Source organism: Schistocerca americana, chromosome 8 (genome assembly GCF_021461395.2).
Source record: "Schistocerca americana isolate TAMUIC-IGC-003095 chromosome 8, iqSchAmer2.1, whole genome shotgun sequence".
NCBI classification, from domain to species: domain Eukaryota; kingdom Metazoa; phylum Arthropoda; class Insecta; order Orthoptera; family Acrididae; genus Schistocerca; species Schistocerca americana.
Genome location: NC_060126.1, coordinates 143955785 through 143981214, shown reverse-complemented (window position 1 = coordinate 143981214; position 25430 = coordinate 143955785). Strand labels below are relative to the sequence as shown.

Below are 25430 nucleotides of genomic sequence, written 5' to 3'. Positions count from 1 at the left end.
TCGTTTTTTGAACTGACCACCGTCAGTCTTTTGAGCTCCTCTTTGCTGGGAAATCAGCGATGAGTTTTTCTGTGCTTTTTGTAATTGAGATGTACCATATTTGTTATTAGGTAGTTTCTTACATTAGGTTTATTCTGCTTTCAACAGCGCCTATACTCGAGTGTTAGATGGAATTTTGTTACTGTTAAGGTAAGCTGTTTTGAGTTCATAACGTATTCTTGAATTTTCTCAACATGCAAACTTGAAACTTGTGTGCCAAGCTCTCTACCAGCGTCGTCAAACGGAAGTGGAGATCAATACGATATTTCGATTAATAATTTTAATTATTGGACCCAATCAAAAACCCCCGAAAGCTGGATTCAGTCACTTAAAAGGTCGGGAAAATTTTTATTTGTGATGGAGGAAATTATATAATGTAAACATTGATAGAAACAGATGTATTGCGGTATTTGTTTCTAAACTGCCGGAATTTTTTAATCCTCTGCTGCTGAACAGTCAGCATCACAATGTGAAATCAATGTTCGCTTTATGATTATTTTAATACTAATGCTGATAAGTGAAATATTACGAGAAACACGCCTCCATACACTTGAAATGCATTTCTACAACATAACATGAAGCCATTCGTCAGTCGGAGGTCAAAAAGAAATGGAAATAATGATAGAAACGATGTGATAAATTTGAATTTTCTTTCCAGAAATTTTATGTCGATTTCAAGTTGAATAAACTATGAATGCTTCGAAAATTTTGATAAATTTACTGGCTACTTTAACAAGTTAAAACTACTTGTCGAAAGTTCGTTTGGATGTGCAAAATTTCTATGACGCGGTCACATTTTAATGCATTTTATCACACTTTGTAGCCCATTGCCGGCTATTAACGTCTTCCAGTGCAATTTTTTGCCATGGCCATGCCACGAAATTTTTTGTTTGCGCTACTTTTCTATTGGTATGCCGCTTTTGAGACGCAATTAACACGTGATGCTTTAAGAGCTATTGTGCGATGTGCAACATTGTTCGTCTGCGTGCTGCACAAGGAATTAGAGACAAATTCTTTACGGCGAACATAAAATGACTTCCCTTTTTTTGTTGTACCTAAGTAATACAAGTACTGATCCGGAAACGTAATCATATATATCAAGTTGGGGGTGTAACTCAGTGGTAGAGTGTCTGCTTCGCATGCAGAAAGTCCTGGGTTCAAATCCCAGCTCCTCCAAATATTTTTTCCATTTCTATCATCTTCATACTTTTGTGGAATTGTATTATTTATAACCTAATTTCGAGTTATTCTACAAATAAGTAAACAAAACATTATAATACAAACCAATCTTGCAGTTTCCCGCCGCTAACTGAAGTTCCGTTACTTTCCCACACCTTGTAAAAGGTGCTTAGAAATTTTAATCAAACAAGTCAATTCGTTGCTGGGACCTGTAAAAGAAGCAGAAATTCAGTCAATGTGGAGACTTTTCCGTTACTACCAGAGACTCGGATATAATCGATCGCCATCGCCACTCTAGTTGAATGGTCTGAAATTAGCTGGTGAGGGACAAAGGCTGTGCCCCATTTCGGAACAACACTGAAGTATTCGCCTAGAAAAAGTGTGAAAATCAGTACATCAAAATGTTTGCTGCGGAGGTGTTGCGGTAAAAAGAGAAACTTGAAATTTAAGTAATTTGGTAGGGGACATGGGAGGGTTCAGCCTCTGTGATGTAAAGTACAACTAAAACTATTTTCAGAGCGTCGTTTAGAAATACGTGCGTGTTGATTGTCGCTGCAGGTGTGGTATGTAACATCACTATTCATTGCGTCGTAATTCTTTGTTAATGGTACTGATTACCGATCAGTTTTCTGCTCACAAAATTCAGAATGTTCGGCGCGCGTTTGTGTGTGTGTGTGTGTGTGTGTGTGTGTGTGTGTGTGTGTGTGGTGTGGCTCCAAAGTTTGCATTTAAATTCTCTGTATAGCTCTTTCGTACATATACTACGCTATCACGTCATACAATACATCGTAGCATGCATATTTAAATAAAATAAATCAAACGAAAAAAAAGTGCGATAATGGAAATAATTATGAAAGTAATGTTAAATAAACTGTTTAAGAATTTCCATACTAAATTGTGGACAGACAAACGAAATCTTTCTTTCTGCTTTGATAAACACAGTCTACAGTATGCAGTTCTTTAGAAATTTAGTAAAAAAGTTTTAATAAAATCCCGTAAAATATATCTAGTACAGGGGATATGCAAAATAACGTGAACAGTGGTAGCAATGGGATGGTTGTGTTTGACGGTCAACAACGCAGGTGGGCTGTGCGTGTTCAGTACTAGGCATCAGTGCAGGTTGTTTACGAGTAGTGCACACTTCGTTTTGCATTCAAAGGCAGAGGTAGGCGTGCAGTGAAAGACCTAACAGAGTTCCAAAGAGGGCAGATTGTGGGGCCCAGATTAGCTGGAACATCAGTAACCAAGACAGCCAACTTATTGAATGTTTCAAGAGCAACAGTCATGACAACCTACACAACACATGGAAATACATCATCGCGTAAACTTAATAGTGGGCGCAAATCAAAACTAAATGACAGAGATCGTCGTATGCTAACACGAACTGTGTCAAAACAACACAAAACTACTAAAGTGACTGCAGAGCTCAATAGCCATTTTCGAGACCCTATATCTCTCGACACTGTCCGCCGAGAACTCTATAAAGCGAATATTCATGGACTAGCTGCTATACCGAAACCATTAGTGACGACAGCCAACGCAAAGAAGTGTGGAATTTGCTACCAGGAGCATAAATTTTGGACGGCTAATCAGTGGAAACACGTCATATGGTCCGACGAGTCAACGTTTTCCGTATTTCCAACATCGGGTCGGGTTTCACTCCTGATTGCTTGATTCGATCGGTTAAGCATGGAGATGGAAGTGTGATGGTGTGGGCAGCCCATGGTATTCTTCTGGTTCTATCATTACGCTTAAAGGCCGTGTTACAGCCAACGATTACCTGAACATTCTAGGTGGTCAGGTGCACCCCAAGATTCGAATGTTGTTCCCCAACAATGACGCCTCATTTCAGGACGATAATGCACCAATTCCTACAACCAGGACAGTACAATCGTGGTACGAGGAGCGTGCAACTGAACTGCAGCGTCTTCCCTGGCTAGTAGAGCCCTTGGACTTGAACATTATCGACCCCTTGTGGGTGTCATTGGAGCGGAGATACCGGAGCAGATTTCCGCCCCCTAGTCACTACAGGAGTTAGAAGACGTTGTGATCGAAGAGTGGCGTAACATTCCACTGGAGACTAGACAATCATTATAACCAAGTATTCCAAGAAGAATCGCAGCTGTATTACGGGCAAATAATTATAATAAATTATTAATAAACCATTCCCAAGTAACTATAGGTGTTCACATTATTTTACCTATCTCCTGTGCATCCACTATGTTTCGTTTTTCAGACAAGTCATTATTTTCAACTATTACTAAAGTAACGAGATGTTTTCAAAAAACTTAAATTCTGTCCAAAATTCTTAAAAATGAGTACTTAACATTGTTTACTTGCAAACTGCGTAAACTTTACTAGGAAAGCATTGAATTACAACTGTTTACTTCCTGGACGAGTTAACGAAACATTGCTGTAACACCTCTCAAATTCGAGTTTAAAAACCCCGAATTTTTTCAGTTTATGATACTAAGATTAGCATTACAAGTTTAGCGATAATGAAGTCTAAAAACCTCAGAAATAATCTAAGATTTATGGTAATCTAAAATTAATTTCATTGCCAGTACAAAATTAATGTTAAGGCTGTCCCTCAACATTTCTGCCATCACACTGTCATGTAACTTCACGTAAACAGTGGCCTCCGACACACCATAACATTGTTCATTTGTTTAAACAATTGTTTACACAGTTGTTTACGCTTACCTGATTAGCAACTACTTTTGAAACGCATTTGTGTTCAGGAACATATTCAGGATCTGTATATGAATCATAGTTATCGACATCATTCTCGGATTTATACAAATCGTCCCTGAAACGCATCAGGACAAAGTTACCATTGGTGAGAATCTGAAATTTGTGAAAGAGCTGCCATTCTCGGTTTATCGCGGATCTATCAGCCAGTGTCAGTAAAGCATATAACTTGCCAAGTTATAAATGCAGTAACTCTTTCCCTCATCGGCTGTTTCTTCCGAGTGTTGACAGCTGAGGTCCTCAATTAACCTATATCTTGACGAAGTTGTTAGGAATGAAAACTTCAACTGGAAATGTTTTATGTGGGGATTATATGTAGGGGTCGAAGTTCATTAAGTGGCGTTATGTATGCTAATTACATGATTTGACTTTAAGAATTTTAATTTTATCTCCTCTAAAAAGAAAAACCTAAGGTGATATCTTTCGTCAAGCGAGCGTTTGTATACGATTGCTAAGTGTGAAGCTATTGCCTCATCGTACTCTGAACCCTAACTGGTATGCAATCTGCATAGGAGACTTGCCTTTATTGATTCATGCTTCTTCGCTACATTGAGAATATATATTTTTTAAGCTACGTTTGATGAGTTTTGATTCGAATTATGGAATATTCACTTCGTCTTATTTGGTGAAGAAATTTCGGGAAACTGTATTTAGTAACTCCGCTTTAGTGGCACCGTCGTCAGCAACATTACCAACGCTGTCGCGCAGAGAATGTATTGATTACGTCTTGCTGCTGGTGTACTTTAAATATAACCAGAATCTCTTTGAGTTTTGTGCCAGATTTCGAGACAGAATTTCTTTGTGGAAACTATCAATGAATTTCACTTTCACTTTTGCTTTTTGCAAAAGTGTTCTCACCTGTTTTGTATACCGTGAGAGATCAGCTCTGTCTCTCATCAATTTGATACAAATCTCTCAGTTACTATCGATACTACATTTTCGAATTTAAGCCACATCTGGTCTACACTTGCGTAGTTCAGAAAGAATGGAGACTCTCTTATAGAAAATACTCAACGAATTTTTATCCTTTTTTTTAAGTAAATATATTTTCCGCTTATTTTTGGCAGGTTTGGCTGTTAAGATACTCAGTGTCGCTACAGCAACCTTTTGTAATCTCTGTATTTGTCATGATGCTCCGTACTTGCTTCGGATTATTTGTTGCTAAGACGTACATTATGTTTTCGCAACCATTTACACTTAGAATTGCTCAAAATAGTACTGAGAGAAAACATTTAGTACAATTTCTGACGATTTTTTATACCTAACACCGTTTTTGAATATGTATTTTCGCCAACATATCGAGGGTAGATTGAAGTCACCATAAACTAGAACCAGTTATTAATGTATTACCATCGAAGTAGTCGATTAAACTGTGTAACTGTGTTTGTGTTTTCTGTTTCATGGCACCGAGTGAGGGCAGATGAGACCAGTCTCGCACACTTCCATCGTACCTAGTCTGACAGCGCCGGTCAAGAAAACCCTACAGGGTGACAATTATTGAACTATATGAAAAAAACCTAAATTACTTACAAACTACGGCGTGCACACACTTTATTCAACATGTAAACATTTCTACAAATATTCAGATTTAGGTTATGACATGTTCGATATGCCAGCCATCATTGGCGATCATCTGGCACAAACGAATAACGGAATTCTCAATGAGCCGCTGAAGTGTCGGAACATGGATGACCTCCTGAATGGCTGTTTTCAGCTCAGCAATGGTTTTGGTGTTATTTCTGTACACCTTGTCTTTAATATAGCCAACAAAAAGGAGTCATATATTCAGATCCGAAGAATATGGCAGCCAATCGAGGCCCATGCCAGTGGCCTCTGGGTAGTCCACAGCCAGAATGGGGTCCCCAAAGTGCTCCTCCAGGGCTCAAACACTCTTCTGCTTCGATGGGGTCGAGCTCCGTCTTGCATGAACCACATCTTGCCGAAACCAGGGTAGCTTTGGATAATGGGGATGCAACCATCTTCCAGAACCTTCACGTACCGTTCGGTAGGAATATCGCACCTATTATTCCGTGACTGGACATTGCACATCACACAATCACCCTTTGAGGGTGAAGAGACTTCTCGATCGCTAAATGCGGATTCTCAGGCCCCAAATGCGACAATTTTGCTTATTGACGAACCCACCCAAGTGAAAGTGGGGTTCGTCGCTAAATCAAACCATACAGCGCTTATTAATTTCCAGCATGGCTTGCGGCCAACCATGCAGTTTGAAAGTCCTAACGCAAATCATTCAGAAGTTATGACGATGTTATTTCACATAGTTCAATAACTTTCACCCTGTAGCAACAGACAGCCGACCTGCAGAAGAAGACGCCGCCGGATTCGCCTGCATAGGAGTATTTTAATTACTGTACGGTGTTTAAAAAGAAAAACGTTGTATTTTAACTGTATCACATGACATAATGATATAAAATGGAACGGTTAATGTCCAACTGCCAAACCGTATCCAGCAATGAACAAGTTACCGTTAATCACAATAGAAAGACTTGTGTTTTGTGCGTAATTTGCTGTGGAGAATACAATGCCGGCCCGAGTCCCTAGCGGTTCTAGGCGCTACATTCTGGAACCGCTACGGTCGCAGGTTCGACTCCTGCGTCGGGCACGGATGTGTGTGATGTCCTTAGGTTAATTAGGTTTAAGTAGTTCTAAGTTCTAGGGGACTGATGACCTGAGAAGTTAAGTTCCATAGTACTCAGCGCCATTTGAACCATTTTTGAGAATACAATACAGTTGATTCTCAAAAAGTTTCTATTGTACAATAAACGACGAGAGAAAACTGTGCTGTTGAACTCCAAACATTTAGCTAGAAAATAAATCGTGAAAGTATCAATGAATATCTACGAAAAATCGGTCTCAACGTAAACTGGAATGAGCAGTGAAATAATTGTGAGAAGTTAAAAGTAATTTTAACCAATGACATGATGTGAACAGTGAAAGTTGTATGCTCACTTCCTTTTAGTTTTAAGAAGATACTAACAAAATCTACAATCAATGGTGAAGCATATACAATTCCAAATTAATTAATAACTAGCTCGTGCGAAACAGAATCTGACGAAAGTTACGAAAATACTCTGCAGTGTCACCGCAGCATCAGGTGCTTAATTAATATCCACAGACCAAGATTCTTATTTTAGGGAAGGGTAAAAGACGAGCCAAAATCATGAATTTCTGGAGACAGATGCCCAAAAATACTGGGCACAGGCATGTACAATAACCTCATAAAATGTCTGCAGTTAACTGGAGAAAGATGTTGGGAGTTGTCAGAGGGGAAAACGCAGAGACCATTCATTGCTCCAAAAAGTAAAGGTTGGGTAATATCCATATTTCGGCTAAAATATACATTACCTACACCGAAACCAATCCCAAATTGGATGAATTCTGCAGTAGGGTGACTTATTTGGCAGTTAATATCATCAGAGTTAAAATGTAAACTTCATATTTTCGGCAGAGTGAAGGAGGATTATGACTGAGATGTTATAAGGTGATATGACGCCGTACTTTTGTATAGATCGAGTAAGGAAGTAAAAGTGGCACCGACTGCTCTAACAACTGCTTTTTTGGTACACATGCTACCACAAAGCCTTAATCCACTCGTGGGTACACTGCCTGAAAAAATAGTGAAGCACCCAGAAGGAGAAGAGGAAACGAAATGAAACTTAACGGATTGGGGGCATATTGATGTTATTTCAGTTGTTGCAAAATAGTAAGATTTACAAAGAACTTGGCCGCTTGAGCTCATTTATCAGTATGACGTTGCACCTCTTCTAGTCTGGATATATGCACTATTTGGACTGGGAAGGATGTCATAAAGACGTATCCTACATACCTTGGAGAGTTAGCATATGAGCTGGTCCACAAAAAAAAAAAAAAAAAAGGAAAAGTCACCATGATACTGTTGCATGAGAGGTAACAAATGGCTCTGAGCACTATGGGACTTCTTCAGTCATCAGTCCCCTAGAACTTAGAACTACTTAAAACTAACTAACCTAAGGACATCACACACATCCATGCCCGAGGCAGGATTCGAACCAGCGACCGTAGCGGTCGCGCGGTTCCAGACGGTAGCGCCTAGAACCGCATGTCCACTGCGGCCGGTCGAAAGGTAACACATCTGGACGCAGGATGTCTGTGACGTACGATTGTACCGTCTGAGTATATAACAATATTTTTTATGGTTAATTTAATTTTTTTTTGTTTTAAAATTTTCGCACATTGCTATTGAATTTTCTGTATATGTAAAGTGTACTGTACTTGAGACTGAAGTTCTTTGCATTGTATGTCAGTAATGTAAGTAAAATACTATAATAATTGTTTATTACGTTAAATAATTTTTTAATGACCTTTCGTATTTAAAAATATTTGTGTGTATAAATTGTTCATGTTAATGTAAATTTGACAATTTAAGAAATGGTCACGCTTAGCAACAATATAAGAAATAGGTGTTATGTAAAAGCCAGTGTGCTTTCGTTTAAAACGGAAGTGGCTCTGGGGAGTGGAAAAGGTGGCAAGGGCGAATTGGTGCACTACCTAGAGCAAGCACGGGAAGTAAGCCGCACAGTCTGTAGGCAGCAGTGATTGAGGCAACACCTTTGTGGAGTACGAGAAGCTTTGCCTGCAAATTCGCACAAAATGCCTCGGATGGAGACTGCAAACGGCTTACGGCAGAGTTGCGAGTTGTTGGGCTACTGTATGTAGAAATGACCGACGCCAAGAAGAGAAATTGAGCCCATACAGCAAGAGACCAGGTCGTTCTGTGGGTAGTGTAGCAGAGATGCAGTCGTTTGTGTTCCCTAGTCTGGCTGTTGTTAGTCTACAAGCAATGTTGTGGGATGACACAGAATGTTACAGGCAGTCCATTAATTGTTCTCGTATGGTAGGTGCAGATATGAAATGGTTACGACGTGTTTGTGCAGAATACGTAGATCCTCCCATATGGTGGCCCAACGTGGTCGACTGGAACCTTGACAAGTATGCCTGCCTCACTTTGCCATACAGTCCAATACAGAGCGACTGTCATATCCAAATGCCCCACAAATCTGGAACTGCACGATCCTACCAGCTGTCCAAATGGAGGCTCACAATGAGGCCTCTTTCAAACTGTCAGGTGCTGATAATGCTGTCATACACGAGTACGCAGGAATTTTTAGATATAAATTAAGAAAAAAAATATTAAAAAAATAAAAATAAAAAAACACAAAAAAGTAGTTATATTAACTTAAGTATGTTGTTAAATTAACCTAATTATGTCATGTATTGGAAAATTCGACTCGTTCCACATCATTACGAAATATCGTATTCATGATCCATGGAACTAGTATTAATCTAATCTAATCCGTATCCTTCTAAGTGACCAGGATGCAAAGTGAATATACCAACAGAAACTGGATAGCAATATGGGCAAATACATTCAACAAACAGTTAACTGTTATAATGTGCAGCCTAACATCAGTTAGTGAACGAAACAATAGCACCAATGAAATGATTAATTATATTACATGGAGCTAGCAACTGTTCATTGCATGGCGAGAAAGACAATATGCACACATTTATATATGCCAAAATACGAACGCATTCGCCTGTGAACAAAAATTAAACTTGCTTCAATGAATAGAGGAGACTCAAGATAACAGAAGTGATAAGAACAGAGGTAAGACAGAATCTTCAACGAAACCAAGTGCTGATGGGAAACTTTGTCCACTTCACCATAACTGAATGCGTAAAATATTTGGAGAGTTTTGTTAATTTCTTATGACTTGAGTAATAGAGAATAAGAGAATTTAGAAATTGCAACGCAGCATGTCAGAGGTGCTTGGAAGTTATTTCACAATTAAAGAAATGTTGCTATACTAAGGTAACAAAAGTTGTAGGACAGCGACATGCACATACACGGATGGCGGTAGTAGCGCGTAAACAAGATATAAAAGGGCAGTGCATTGGCGGAACTGTCATTTGTACTAAGATGACTCGTGTGAAAATATTTACGACGAGATTATGGCCGCTCGAACTACCAGACGCATGGCAATTACGTTTCGGAAATCGTAAGAGAACTCAATATTCTACGGTTCACAGCGTCAAGATTGTTCTGAGAATACAAAATGTCGGGTATTACCTTTTACCAAGAACAATGCAGTGGCGGACGGCCTTTACTTTACCACCGGCAGCAGCGGCTTTTGCGTACAACTGTCTGTGCTAACAGACAAGTAACAGTGTTGAATAACCGCAGAAATCAATTTAGGATGTACGGCGAAAGTATCCGTTAGGACAGTGCGACGAAATTTGGCGTTAATTGGCCATGGCGGCAGACGATCGACACTATTGCCATTGCTAATAGCACGACATCGCCTGCAGTGCTTCTCCTGGGATCGTGACCATACCAGTTGGATCCTAGACGACTGTAAAACCGTTGTCTGGTCACGAGAGTCCCGATTTCAGAACTGATGGTAGGGTTCGAGTTTGGCGCAGACCCCACGAAGCCAAGGACCCAAGTCGTCAGTTAGGGACTGTGGAAGCTGCTGGTGGCTCCATAATGTAGGGGAACATGTGTACGTAAAATGGACTGGGCCTCTGGTCCAATTAAACCGATAATGGACTGGAAATTGTTATGTTCGGGTAACTGGAGACAATTTGCAACCTTTATGGACTTCAAGTTCCCAATTAACGATGGAATTTTTATGGATGACAATGCGCCATGGCACTGGGGCCACAATTGTTCGCGGTGGTTTGAAGAACATTCCAGACAGTCCGAGAGAATGACTTGGTCACCCAGATCGCCCGACATGAATCCCATCGAACATTTACGGGACGTAATCGAGAGGTTAGTTCGTGCACAAAATACCGCACTGGAAAAACTATCGTAATTATGGACGGCTACAGAGGCAGAACGGGTCCATTTCTCTGCAGGGGATTTCCAACGTCTTGTTGAATCTATACCATGCCGACTTGCTGCACTACACCTGGCGAAAGGAGGTACGACACGGCAGGAAGTACCCCATGAATTTTGTCATCTAAGTGTAAAATAAAACTCTCTCAAGACCAAAGAGATTAGTTCTTTTCCTTTAGATGCATTTTTCAGTTTATTTATATTTTAACGAAGAAGCAGTTCTCTTTTTTTATATGTTTGTGTTTTCTACAAAAAAATTGTCACCTTATATGTGTACTTACACTTTAAATTATAACATTACGTCAAGAACAGTAGCCGATGATCATTAGGAAAGAAGGAATTTAGTTATGGGATAGAAATGAGAAGAATTATTTTGATGGCAGATTACGTCGAACAAGACGAATTGATGATCGTAAGAAGCGGTATGGGGTTGAACGGACGTACTGGAAAAAAATTATGGGCAAGAGCTTTCCCTTCGAAAATCGAAATTCCGGCTTCGAATCCCGGTTTGGCAAAGAATTCAGTCTCCCACGAAGTTTCAGAACAACACAACCTAGACACTGCCTGCAACTGTTATTGTTTTCAAGCGGAACATAAGAGCGTCGATTCTGAAAGATTCGTTCAACAATATTTTCACTATATTTTTTTATAGTTTTGTAGCGGAGAGAAACTCGTAAGAAGCTACCGTCGTCAGAACCTGTCTTTCTACGAGACGTAGCCGCAGAGAACCGCCTCCGTTACTTGCTGTTCTCACGTCCCTGCCGCGGTCCATAGCCTCGCTCTGGCCGAACTTCCGTGTCCGCACGGAAGGCTACTGGCTCGCCAGACTATTGGCATGACGAGGTCGGAGACTGCCCGTTGTGTTCACGCGTGAGCTGCCCGACGGCCTTGCCGCGTGTGAAGCGCACAGCCTCGCTCACGCATCCGATGTCCATCTCCCTGAAGGTCCAATCTCTGCAAAGCGGACTATACTGTGGAGACCATCCATTTCCTTAATTACTCGAACTCCTGATACTCCAAAAGGCGTGGACAAAAATATGGAACCGTTGTAGAAATAACACATTATCAGACATAGTACGGTGCAGGAAAACAGTTGGCCTTCGAAATAGCTTCCACCAGTCCCGAAATGAATAAATACAGGGAATCTTCTAACATTCTTCCCGCAAAATAGTGGCAAAGTCAGGTAAAAGATATTGGAAGTGGATAAAGATTATGCAACTTTCTCTCCAAACTGGACTACAAAAGCTTGCGAGGAGACGATACGAACTCCCCCTCACAAATCTGATTCATATTGACAGGGTGTGTGGGGGCGAGATTCCGACTTAAACATGTTTCAAGATTTAGGTGAGTTCTGAATGTGGTGTTATAGTTAGTGAACGAGCGATGGGATTTTCCCGTATGACCATTTCACGAGAGTATCGTGAATATCAGGAATCCCGTAAAACATCAAATCTCCAACAAAGCTGCGGCCGGAAAAAGATCCTGCAAGAAAGAGACCAACGACGACTGAAGAGAATCGTTCAACGTGATAGAAGTGCACCCTTCGGCAAATTGCTGCAGATTTCAATGCTGGGCCATCAAAAAGTGTCAGCGTGCGAAACATCTTCTATATGGGTTTTTGGAGCCGAAGGCCCACTCGTATACCCTTGATGACTGCATGACGCAAAGCTTTACGCCTCGCCTTGGCCAGTCCACACCGAAATTGGACTGTTGATGTGTGGAAACATTTTGCCTGGTCGGAAGAATCTCGTTTCAGATTGTGTCGAGCGAAGGGGTGTGCGCGGGTATGGAGACAACCTCGTGAATCCATGGACCTTGCATGTCAGCAGGGGACTGTTCAAGCTGTTGGAGGCTCTGCAATGGTGTGGGACACGTGCAGGTGGAGTGATATGTGTCATCTGTTACGTCTAGAGACGACTCTGACAGGTGACAGGTACGCAAGCATCTTGTCTGATCACCTGCATCCATTCATGTCCACTGTGCATTTCGACGGGCAATTCCAGCTGAAAATGCGACACCCTATACATCAAGAATTGCTACAGGGTGGCTCCAGGAACAGTCTTCTGAGTTTAAACACTTCCGCTGGCCACCAAACTCCCCGACATGAGCATTATGGAGCGTATTGGGATGCCTTGCAACAAGCTGTTCAGAAGAGGTAGCCACCCACTCCTACTTTTACGTATTTGTGGATGGCCTTGCAGGATTCATCGTGTCAATTCCCCCCCCCCAGCACTGCTTCAGACATTACATCATGCCACGTTGTGTTGCGGCACTTCTGCGTGCTTGCGGGGGCCCCACACGATATTAGGCAGGTTTACCACTTTCTTTGGCCCTCTAGCGTATACTGTACGGTCGATAAAACTCAAGAAATGCGCAGCCAAGCGCGTTAAGCGGTTAGTGTTAGTCTGGGTCGAATATTCCTGTCTGCACTTTTTCCTTCCCACCTAATTATTATGACTGTGCAAACTGTCATTATCGAATGATTCATATCTTATTTTCATAATCTTTATCCTGACGAAAGAGAAATAATTTTCGTAACGAGACTGGAAAAAGGTAGATACACAAGAACGTTTAATCAAATCAGGATAGTCATTTTATTCATATTATTTTGTCTGCATATGTGGAAAGTATAATGTATGACCTATGGAGCACTGTACGAATCAGGATGATAATGATCGTAGAAACATGGGAAACAATTATTGTAACATTTAGCACTTGTAATTAAAAGCCGAATCTTAAATGTGCAGTTTTTTCAGCGTGTCTATTGCAAAACAAACGTGGGTTCCATTCGTAAGTGGTGCTCAGTCATCACACAATTTCGCGGTGTACCACGCATATCTGTTAGAATTATATATGAATAAAATTAAGACAGACCGGAAGCAAGATTCGATAGACAGAGCTCGCACCTGTGAAACTAAGCGCTTACTCGTTTGGATGCGGAATTCTTGATTACTACGTACGAAATATGTAAGCAAGCCTAAAATGTACAAAATCTATTTTTTTCGAAAAACGGTTGAGAATCTCATCTTGCTATTTACATACGTTGAAGTCCTAGTTGTGGCTTACACAGCCTTTTAATACAGATCAAATCGATCAGAGGAAGTTCTCACTGTCACCTTGTCAGTAATGTTGAGATCTGGTGACTGTGGTGACAGGGGAGGCGCGACGATTCATCATCATGCTCTCAAAACCAATCCTGGACAATGCGAGCTGTGTGAGCAGGAACTCAGCATCATCACTGGGAAACAAACAGCAGACTTTCTAATATGGGCATCCGCGACTGAAGGTATGCATTGTCGAAAAGTAAACCGCTAACAGCTGTTGAATTATCCTTTAATTCTATTACCGATTTCACAATGCTATAGTTGCATCTTTAAGTACAGTAGAGCGTCGATTATCCGAACGTCGGTCAACCGAACGACCGCTTAACCGAACTGTGTACTCGCTCGCACCTGTTACTCTCCCACCCTACCGTCCATCATCCCCCTCACTCCCAAACCAAGGGAGGAAAGAATTGTTGCGTAAGTTATTGTTAGAAAGAGAAGGGGATGGAGAAGAAAGTCTCTTAAGAAATCATTAGAATATTGACTTCAAAGACGCGTCCTACATGATCAGCGTAGCATGGAATAGTGTAAAGGAAGAGAATTTGAAGAAAGCCTGGATTAAAATTTTGAACACAGAAGAAAATTCACAAGGTATGATTGAAAATGACGAACAGATTGATATGTCCGAAATTCTCGGTATGCTAAAAGAAATAGATTGTCACGAATGTGATGAAGAAGACATTCATGAATGGATGAATATCGATGATGCAGATCCAGGACACCGAATCATGCAGGACAGCGAGATTGTAGACGTCGTCACTAATAAAGACGACGCCGCCAGCTTCTCATCATTCAGTGCTCCAGAAAGTGCAGATGAAAGTATACCAACAGCTTCTGTGGCGTTCACTTGTTTAGATACTGCCTTGCGATGGTTTGGAGCCCAAGATGAAAGTGACCAGTTACAGATATCTGTAATGAAAAAAGTACGTGACTTAGTTGCTCGTAAGCGTGTAGGCTTGCTTTGACAGACCAAAATAAAGGATTTTTTAAACGTTAATTTTGTATACTTTGTGTATTGTTCATGCAAAATGCGTATGTAATATGTGTATATTTTTGTTTAATAAACTGTGCCACATACTATATATTCCTACTGAAATTGCCTTTGTATGTTACTTTGTAATACTAAAAGAGATGCCTGTTTTTATGAATAAATTTACTGTACAGTACTTCGTTTTGGCAAATAAACATGTACAGTTCGATTATCCGAACAAACCAGTTTTCCGAACACCCATGTCCCCCAATTACTTCGGATAATCGACGCTCTACTGTACATCTAAATAAAGAAGAATACCACTTGAGGGAATTAAGAATCATTACAAAAATTATAATATCTTTAGAATGGCAGGAATCTGGGGAGAAGAGTATGACGACATACACGAAGGATGTAACTGACAGAATGAAACATAAATATAGAAGTGAAGTTACTTACGTATTTTCAGATCATTTACAGGCAAAAACTAAGCGCACTGGACATTCCATCATTCCCAGTATGTTTGTAATAATTCGTAAAAATAGTGACGAGAGTCAAAAGATAAAAACAGACGGGCTGAAGAAGATGGTCACAGAAGAAAGTCAGCTACAATAAAACTGTAAAACCAGAAAAAAGGGGACAACGGTTGAAAACGAAATTAAATGGTAATAGCGATAAAAGACAGGACGTAGTGAAAAGCCCCAAAAGGGCTGAAGAATAAAATTGGAATGAATAATGGTACAGTGAAAAAGATGCTTAATCAGATTTGTTCGTTTAATTTTTTAACGACAAATTTCGCCAACAGTTGTGAAATTGGGATGTTATTTTATTTTAACTACCGGTTCCGGAATACCATTGTGCCATCTTCGGGCCCCATAAGCATCTTGGCATACTGGCAATCGATGATTTGATGGCAACTGCAAGGATTCGCAGTCAAGTCATCGAAGGAAGCACTTGTAATCCGGTTTAGAATTCACGACATCCAGGAACATATGGCCCCAATATTCCAGTATCGTTTATTTTTGAAAGATGCATATACGGCCTGAAAATGGCATAATGGAATGTCGAAACTGTCAGTCAAAGTAATTGAAATACATTTCAATTACACGGCTGTTGGCGAATTTCATTGTTAAATACTTGACCAGCCACTGTCCCATGTCCACAGTGGATAAACAGACATTGTTCTCATTAAGTCCTCCAGAAACGGATCTGATACATGGTTGAGAGAACCGTCATAGGCGGATGCCGGCAGAGGACTGTGCGTTTACATAAATAAAAAGTAAACAGGCAGGCGCCGTTTACTCGGATGAGAGGAAGGCGCGTGAAATTGTAAATAATATGGATAAGAATTTTGGGAGGCAGCATTTTGACTGCGGCACTATGTTTTCGTGTAACGGGCATTTTCACAAATGACGAATGGTTTTGGAATTGCACCTCGCCCTGCAATTTCCTGCTTATGGAGGTCCCTTCGTGTTGTTTTGTTGCTATCAGGGTTCACAAGTGCGACATTGAAACCTGCAGTGAATTTTGCAGCTGTCAAATGGCTCTAAGCACTATGGGACTTAACATCTGAAGTCATCAGCCCCCTACACTTAGAACTACTTAAACCTAAATAACCTAAGGACATCACACACATCCATGCTCGAGGCAGGATTCGAACCTGCGACCGTAGCAGCAGCGCGGTGCTGGACTGAAGCGCCTAGAACCGCTCGGTCACAGCGGCCGGCTTTTGCAGCTGTCGTCCTCTTATCTCTCGTCACAGTTACCATCAGTATCATCTGTCACGAACATTCAACCCTCGCTTTCATACGCATTGTGACTTAGCGGATGATGTTTTTCCTCTTTTCGTCTATAAATCTTCGATATGGTGCCTCTTGAAACACCACACATAGGCTAACTTGGTTACGGATGCATCCGCCATAAGGAGACCAACAATTTGGCCTCGCTCCAGTTCACGTAGCTCCGACATAATGCATCATAACCACCCAGGACACTGTTCTGAGCACGACTGACACTTGGAACGCCCTTAGGACATCGCACAAGGTGCCGTTCTTCGTGAAATACAACAGATTAACCTGCAGTCTTGGATAGCATCTGTATTTATGTTCAGGCTTTCATTTCTATCGGTGTTTCCATCTTTTTTGTCCAACTCCTGTATAATAAACCATCATAGCAATATTTCGGCTCTAAACATTGGGCTGGTTCCCCTTGAAAGGGAAAACATTCAAAGTGCGCATACAAATACTCATATTATTTGAAGAAAGAGGACGAAAAGTCCTAATCGACGTTAGAACTGTATCAAATGAAGTGGAGGTACATAGGATGTCAGAATTAAAAGCTGATTTCCCCTAAAAGGATATTTAACAAAATGTTGCAATCATGTGCATCGCTAAGTAGGCTTTATCGCCGCACCAATAATGTTAACCCCCATTCACTATAAACTAGAATCTATAAAAGTTATCATTTAAGAGCTAAGCTACATCGGCATATGCTGATCCGATAGAACTGGAGTTGCACTGCACCAAAAGTGCGGTTCCGTAGTTTTGGTATAGTACGTGAGTGACGTAGAGAATTGTAGGATTATCGGTAGTATTAGTAGCATAGGTAGAGAAAGGAACATAAATGAACATGTGGGAGAGGATTTCAGTGCCGATGACTTCTCTTTGTTTTTTTTGTTTTGATCGCAATTAGAACCTCATACCGCTCAGTGTCATTGCATTGTACATTTCAGATCCTTACAAAATATAAACTGCATTTTATAAGTAATAAAAATTAGCTCCTGATGTCTCTTCTGAGCTTTTATGTAACAGAAACAATTGCTTTCGATACAAGTACAGTTTACGTGCATAAACAAAAGAAATCCTATGCAATTATTATTGTTATTTTATACGCAATTGAACACTCATCACCATGATCAAAGGCAAGAGTTTCCTGCTATTATTGATAAGTGCGAAAGTTGTTTAAGAACAACATAATCATGTTTTGTATAAGCTCGACGAAGTATTCAAGCGATATTTGACATGTTTTTTTTCCGCGTTCTTTTAATTTTACCCTTTAAGGGAATTGCTTATTCTAGCACTATATGATGAACTTTTATTTTTTTAATTTCTTCAACATTCCTCTGTTTTACATCAGAAATCAATAGTTTTCGAATAAAACCTGAATGAAACATTGACAGTTTCAATTTTGCTATTAATTCTATTTATCTTTAAGCAACAGACAGCAGGATAAGTATATAGAACACAAAGATTCCGTAGGTTACGGGGCCCTTTATATATCCTCATTCACTCTCTAGGAGGGTTCACTGCTTCCGCATTCTAGGGGAATCTAGTAACACACACTGACCGCGTACCCAAACGAAGCAATCGAAATGAGTTAATGCTCGAGGGCTATGCAACACACATAACGTTCAGGTAACGCGATTTAGATCTTAACTGACCAAAGCTACTAGGAAAACTATCGTAGTCAACGCTTACTTAAGATAGTCTACCATAGCCAACGGTAGTTTTACAACTGTAGATAGAGCAAGACCACCATTGTCCATTGCGAGACTGAATGCCATCTGGTGGCGTTGCGAGCATGTGAAACAGTAAGAACAGTTTACAAGCAGAGCACAGACAAACGGAGAATCGCTGTAGCGACAGTATAGGCCGCGAATGGGGAAATCCACAGACAAAATAGATGCTGACCAAGGCCAGTTTGTTATGGACCGAGGCCTCGGAATGAACATCTCGGAAACGGACAAGCTAGTCGGTTGTTTTCATGCTACTGTCGTGAGCATCTTTGGAAAGTAGCTGGATAAACGTCAAAGGACGAGTTGGCGACAAGGAGTGGGACTTTTAAGCACCATCACAACACTTGGAGTCGCAGGCTTGCCCGCTCTGTAAAGCTGGATAGGCGGGCATCCGTACCGGTTTGGACGCTTGAGGGGAGGGGGGGGGGGGGCGGCGGCGACGCTATGTTGTGGGGGACATCAGACATCGATCTGGGCTTCCATGGTATCTGTGGAAGTAATCGAAGGCATCGAGACAACTGTGAACGACGTAAACATTACTGCAGACCTCTTGTACTGCTTCATTGTCGTTTTCCCCGCCAGCTATGGCGTCTTTCAGCACGAGAACGTCCCATGTCACAAGGTCAACTTCCAACTTCAATAATTTGAGGGGCTTGATAGTGTACTGCCAGCCGGGGTGGCCGAGCACTTCTAGGCGCTTAAGTCAGGAACCGCGCAACCGCTACGGTCACAGGTTCGAATCCTGCCTCGGGCATGGATGAGTGTGATGTCCTTAGGTTCAAGTAGTTCTAAGTTCTAGGGGACTGATGACCTCAGATGTTACGTCCCATAGTGCTCAGACCCATTTGAACCATTTGATAGTGTACTCACGTTGATGTATTGACTACCGGATTGCCTGAGCTGAGCCCGATGGAACACCCGTGGAAAGCTATTGGGCGCCAGCTCTGCGCCGACAAACCGTCGGCCCATAATTTACGGAGATCGTGTGAATTGTACGTAGACATCTGGTGTCACATAACTCCGGAAACCGAATAAAGACTCGTCGCATCCACGGCACGCAGATACGCTGCTGCAATGCTTTCCAAAGTTGGACCAATACGCTACTAATCAGAGGGTTGTAATGTTTTGGCTCATGGGTGTGTATCTTCAACAGAAAATAAAGCGGTTAAAATCAAACACAATGTAGGAGGAACATCCAAATCGTTATTGGGATAACATTTGGACGAAGCTACGCCTTTAGTTACTCAGCAGTGATGTGAATGCTTCTCTAACCTACGGCACCAATTCCATCTCAAATGAAAGTACCAATACCCTCTCTTGAAATCCTGCCATCTCTTAATCCGAACATTCCATCAGTCATTTACTTCCAGATATGCTTTTTCACATAACATCCTCTGCAAACATTAACTTACACATACAAGCTTCTAGCATACCCGAACCAGGAGGTCCACCACCGTTGTGAGTGAGAAAGACGTTCAATACTTACATCACATCGATATAATTATCCATTACTGATTTACCGTGATACAGTGACTGTATATTAAATGAAATAAAACTACAAACAGCTGCAAATAATCAATTATTTTAAAGTTGATTGAAAGTAAAATACGTTTCATTCGTAATGAACGAAATTATTTCCTGCAATGCAGCACTTACATTTAAAATCAGATTATTATTAATGATATTCTTGAGTAAAGTCTTCTTGGTTTTTATTTTCAGTCTCAAATGGAATAGTACATTTCAGTTTCGTTATTTTATTCATTTTCAAGAAGAAAAATAGAGGGAGATGAGGAGAAAATGTGGTTGATGACAGAAGACACTGAAATATTCTACTGTGAGCAGCTTTCAGTACAAAATTTACTTCATATCTGAATGCTCGTAGGTCTTCTTGTTGCTCAGACAAGCAACAAATAAGCTTAGCGAGGGGGACAGCATTGTACTTTCGAGACAAACAGGGCAAATAAAGGTATAATTCTCAAGCATAACACTGTACAGTCTGTATTACAATCATCCACTCTTTGGAGAAGCAATAATAACAGATTTTTTGGCGTACCGCGAGTCATGACTGTACAAAAACGCACCACTATTCATGCAGACAATAATTTGAGTTGGTTATACCTTCTTCTGTGTTTCCTTTTGCTTATATTGACCGCGAACGGATAGTTGAATTCAATTGCCCTCATCACTATGACTGATGGTATTTACTTACCCTCGTGCGATTTGTTTTCTGTACACACTTTGTATTATGTTATCATTAGAAATAGAAAAGAGATACCATGTGTAGCCAAAAAAAGTCACCATTAAAATATGTAGAGCGCAAAGAGACATCATAGGTGCGCCGGACATAAAGCTACATTGTGTGCGTGTGTTCGCAGTTCTTGGTAGGATATATTTTCATTGAGTCATGGACTAGTTGTTATGTTTGATATCAACTGCAAAACGATTGGGAGATGGGTTATACTAACACTAAAATAGAACTAAAATGATATATAACCAACATAACGAAATCAGAACAGTGAAAATTAAAAATGAAATTATGGATCTAGTTGATAAGTCTTTTTGTATTAGGACAGTTGAAGAATAGAACTGGTTCGAAGTATTGTTGGTGATCTAAATACAGTTTTCAAAACTAAGATACCAATGTATCTGAAAAGTAAAGCTGACTCTGTTTATCAATTTTGATTTACTGCAGTAACACACTGACTTTACACATGAAAAGCATTCAAAAAGTGGGGATTGCGCAGTGAGCAGTGGGTGGCACTGGTTAGGAAGTACTAGGAATGACATGGAAGCAAACACATTGATGAGGGAGCAGACTGAAGTGGGAGACGTAATTATGACTGCAGTAAAATGAAATATAGGTGAGTGGAAGATGTAGCAAAGCGAATGTGTGTAAATGGGACAAGGGAGTTCCTTGCGGATTCCAGGAGATGATAAACAGTGGGTATGGAAACTTAGTGGGACATGGTTAGGTTACAACAGCAAATACGCGCGAGCAACATGGATGCATATACTTGTACCTGAAGACCATAATGCATGGAAATGCGTAGAAGAGGCCTTTATCCAGCAATTGGTGTCGAATGACATTATGATGATGATGATGATGAAGATTATAATCTATATAATATCACCATATCTACACTCCTGGAAATTGATGTAAGAACACCGTGAATTCATTGTCCCAGGAAGGGGAAACTTTATTGACACATTCCTGGGGTCAGATACATCATATGATCACACTGACAGAACCACAGGCACATAGACACAGGTAACAGAGCATGCGCAATGTCGGCACTAGTACAGTGTATATCCACCTTTCGCAGCAATGCAGGCTGCTATTCTCCCATGGAGACGATCGTAGAGATGCTGGATGTAGTCCTGTGGAACGGCTTGCCATGCCATTTCACCTGGCGCCTCAGTTGGACCAGCGTTCGTGCTGGACGTGCAGACCGCGTGAGACGACGCTTCATCAAGTCCCAAACATGCTCAATGGGGGACAGATCCGGAGATCTTGCTGGCCAGGGTAGTTGACTTACACCTTCTAGAGCACGTTGGGTGGCACGGGATACATGCGGACGTGCATTGTCCTGTTGGAACAGCAAGTTCCCTTGCCGGTCTAGGAATGGTAGAACGATGGGTTCGATGACGGTTTGGATGTACCGTGCACTATTCAGTGTCCCCTCGACGATCACCAGTGGTGTACGGCCAGTGTAGGAGATCGCTCCCCACACCATGATGCCGGGTGTTGGCCCTGTGTGCCTCGGTCGTATGCAGTCCTGATTGTGGCGCTCACCTGCACGGCGCCAAACACGCATACGACCATCATTGGCACCAAGGCAGAAGCGACTCTCATCGCTGAAGACGACACGTCTCCATTCGTCCCTCCATTCACGCCTGTCACGACACCACTGGAGGCGGGCTGCACGATGTTGGGGCGTAAGCGGAAGACGGCCTAACGGTGTGCGGGACCGTAGCCCAGCTTCATGGAGACGGTTGCGAATGGTCCTCGCCGATACCCCAGGAGCAACAGTGTCCCTAATTTGCTGGGAAGTGGCGGTGCGGTCCCCTACGGCACTGCGTAGGATCCTACGGTCTTGGCGTGCATCCGTGCGTCGCTGCGGTCCGGTCCCAGGTCGACGGGCACGTGCACCGTCCGCCGACCACTGGCGACAACATCGATGTACTGTGGAGACCTCACGCCCCACGTGTTGAGCAATTCGGCGGTACGTCCACCCGGCCTCCCGCATGCCCACTATACGCCCTCGCTCAAAGTCCGTCAACTGCACATACGGTTCACGTCCACGCTGTCGCGGCATGCTACCAGTGTTAAAGACTGCGATGGAGCTCCGTATGCCACGGCAAACTGGCTGACACTGACGGCGGCGGTGCACAAATGCTGCGCAGCTAGCGCCATTCGACGGCCAACACCGCGGTTCCTGGTGTGTCCGCTGTGCCGTGCGTGTGATCATTGCTTGTACAGCCCTCTCGCAGTGTCCGGAGCAAGTATGGTGGGTCTGACACACCGGTGTCAATGTGTTCTTTTTTCCATTTCCAGGAGTGTATAAAAATATATCTACGTATGTACATCTCAACCGGACTTGACAGACGTATCACTTGCTATCGGGCCACATATCTTTCGAAATGATAGGGACAGGGCTGAAAGGGAAGCGTAACACACTACGCGCAAATGCCCAGTCTTTATTCCTCCAGTATTTGACAATAAGAGCACTTGGCGACGTGCAACAAATTTTACACATAATTTCAAGCCATTAAAAGACTTTTTCTCGCTGAGAACCCCCAAAAAGCATGAAGGAAAGAAAGTTCGTCGCTTATTACATTTCCGCTGTTCACGGAGCAAAACTGTCGCTATGGCATAGACTTTTAATTTACTGTTTCTTTACTACTAATTCTATTCGGAACATATTTTGCAAACAGTAACCAGATGTACCAACGAATCTATCCTCCAAATTACACGCCATAAAACGGAGCGCAAATTACTCAGACTCCTCCAGTGTTTGATGAGAGCACTTAGCGACTTCAAACATAATTTCAAACCTTTGCTAAGCTTTTCCACGCTTACGTCCTTAACGTCAGGTATTTAACACCTTAACTCATTTGCGATGTTATCTGAAGCTGTATTGTAAGGAGAGTTTGAGTCTTTAAATAATAAGAGGTTACTTACTTTCTGGAAAGAAACACTGTGGGGTTAAGAACCCCCCTACATTCCATAGGGGTGGGAACGGTAATGGCGTGACACTGAAGCGAAGCGTAACTGAGGCACCTCGAGCAATTTCAACCAGATTTGTTAGATACTTGTTATTGGTATAAAAATGCTGTGGGACGAAGATCCCCACTAGCGATAGAGGTGGGGGTGTATTTGAGAAACGGTGACGTAAAAATGTTCCAAAAGAGGTTTTTATAGTTATTTCCAGTATTTATCTGACTTGGGATGTTTCTAAAAGTGTGAAGTGGAATTTGTCTTTTATTTGTGCTGTTGACTGGTTAATATGGGGGGTGCGGGCGGCAGACAGCGAGGTCACTGGTCCTACCGGTTTAGGGAAGGACGGGGAAGGAAGTCGGCCGTGCCCTTTGGAAGGAACCATCCCGGCATTTACCTGAAGCGATTTAGGGAAATCACGGAAAACTTAAATCCGGATGGCCGGACGCGGGTCTGAATCGTCGTCCTCCCGAATGCGAGTCCAGTGTGCTAAGCACTGCGCTACCTCGCTCGGTAAAACAACGGCCGGGTGTCAACCTGGTCGCGAGAGTAACTACTGCAGAGAGCCAATAACTTTGTCAACGAGTTTCTGGACCTAAGGTCAACCACATCGTTGTATACCACAGACAAATCTAATACCTTCCCTGTAGTTCTATAATGTAAAACAGCAAAGAATCAGACATTCACGTCACATACATGTGTGTTCAACATCTCTTCCTAAGCCGCTGAAGAGATTTTGAGCAGACCTGGTTCGAATGTTACTTCGCATCTGGAAAGAAATATTGTGGGGGAGGGGGGAGGGTGAGAGGGGAGGAGAGAAACCACAAACTTCGCATTCTGACAGGGGAGGGGTATTAATGTGGTGATGGACACAGAAGCGGAAGGGGGTGGACAGAGAGAAGGGGATGAGGTGATTGACAGAGAGGAGAGAGTGGACAGATAGATGCAAAATGACGAAATGGACAAAGAGAGGTGGAGGAGGAGATGGACAGACATAGGACGGAGGAAGAGATGGACAGAGAGGGGGGGGGGGGGGAGGAGTAGATAGACGGAGGCAGAGGGGATCGATAGGGAGTGGGGGAGGAGGACGTGTGTAGATGGAGAGGGAAAGGGTTGATAGACAGAGAGAGGAGGAGGTGGAGAGTGACAGAGAGAGGGAAGAGTATGGGATAGACATAGTAAACCAATGGCTCGAAATCAACCAAAAGTTATTATCTGGGAAGAACTGTGGGAGTAAGAACCACCTAGGGCCCACTGGGGTGGGGGTGACGTAGAAGGTGGATAGGGAGAAGGGAAAAGAGGAGACGGACAGAGAGGTAGAGAGGTAGAAGGAGGCGTTTATACAGAAGTGAGGAGAAAAAAAAGGGTTCAAATGGCTCTGAGCACTATGGGACTCAACATCTGAGATCATCAGTCCCCTAGAACTTAGAACTACTTAAACCTAACTAACCTAAGGACATCACACACATCCATGCCCGAAGCAGGATTCGAATCTGCGACCGTAGCGGTCGCGCGGTTCCAGACTGAAGCGCCTAGAACCGCTCTGCCACACCGGCCGGCGAAGGGAGGAGACAGACAGAGTGAGGGAGAGGAAGACATGTGTGCAATATGCACTCTAAGACAAAAAAATGACGCACCACAAAGGAATTACCCGAAAGGGATGGATATCAGTAGATATGATGTACATATACTAACAAACAAAAAATTACTATTTCAGAAAAATTGATGATTTATTCAAGAGAAAGAGCAACACA

The 25430-nt window shown here is 42.1% G+C and overlaps 1 protein-coding gene and 1 non-coding gene across 2 annotated transcripts in view; one reads left to right on the top strand and one right to left on the bottom strand.

Moving 5' to 3' along the window:
- The window catches only part of LOC124545632, a 602686-nt gene that overhangs the window by 414104 nt on the left and 163152 nt on the right, over positions 1–25430 (bottom strand). The window lies entirely within an intron of this gene.
- Trnaa-cgc lies at positions 1144–1215 on the top strand. Its single transcript has one exon. It is a non-coding gene; the product is annotated as a tRNA-Ala (tRNA).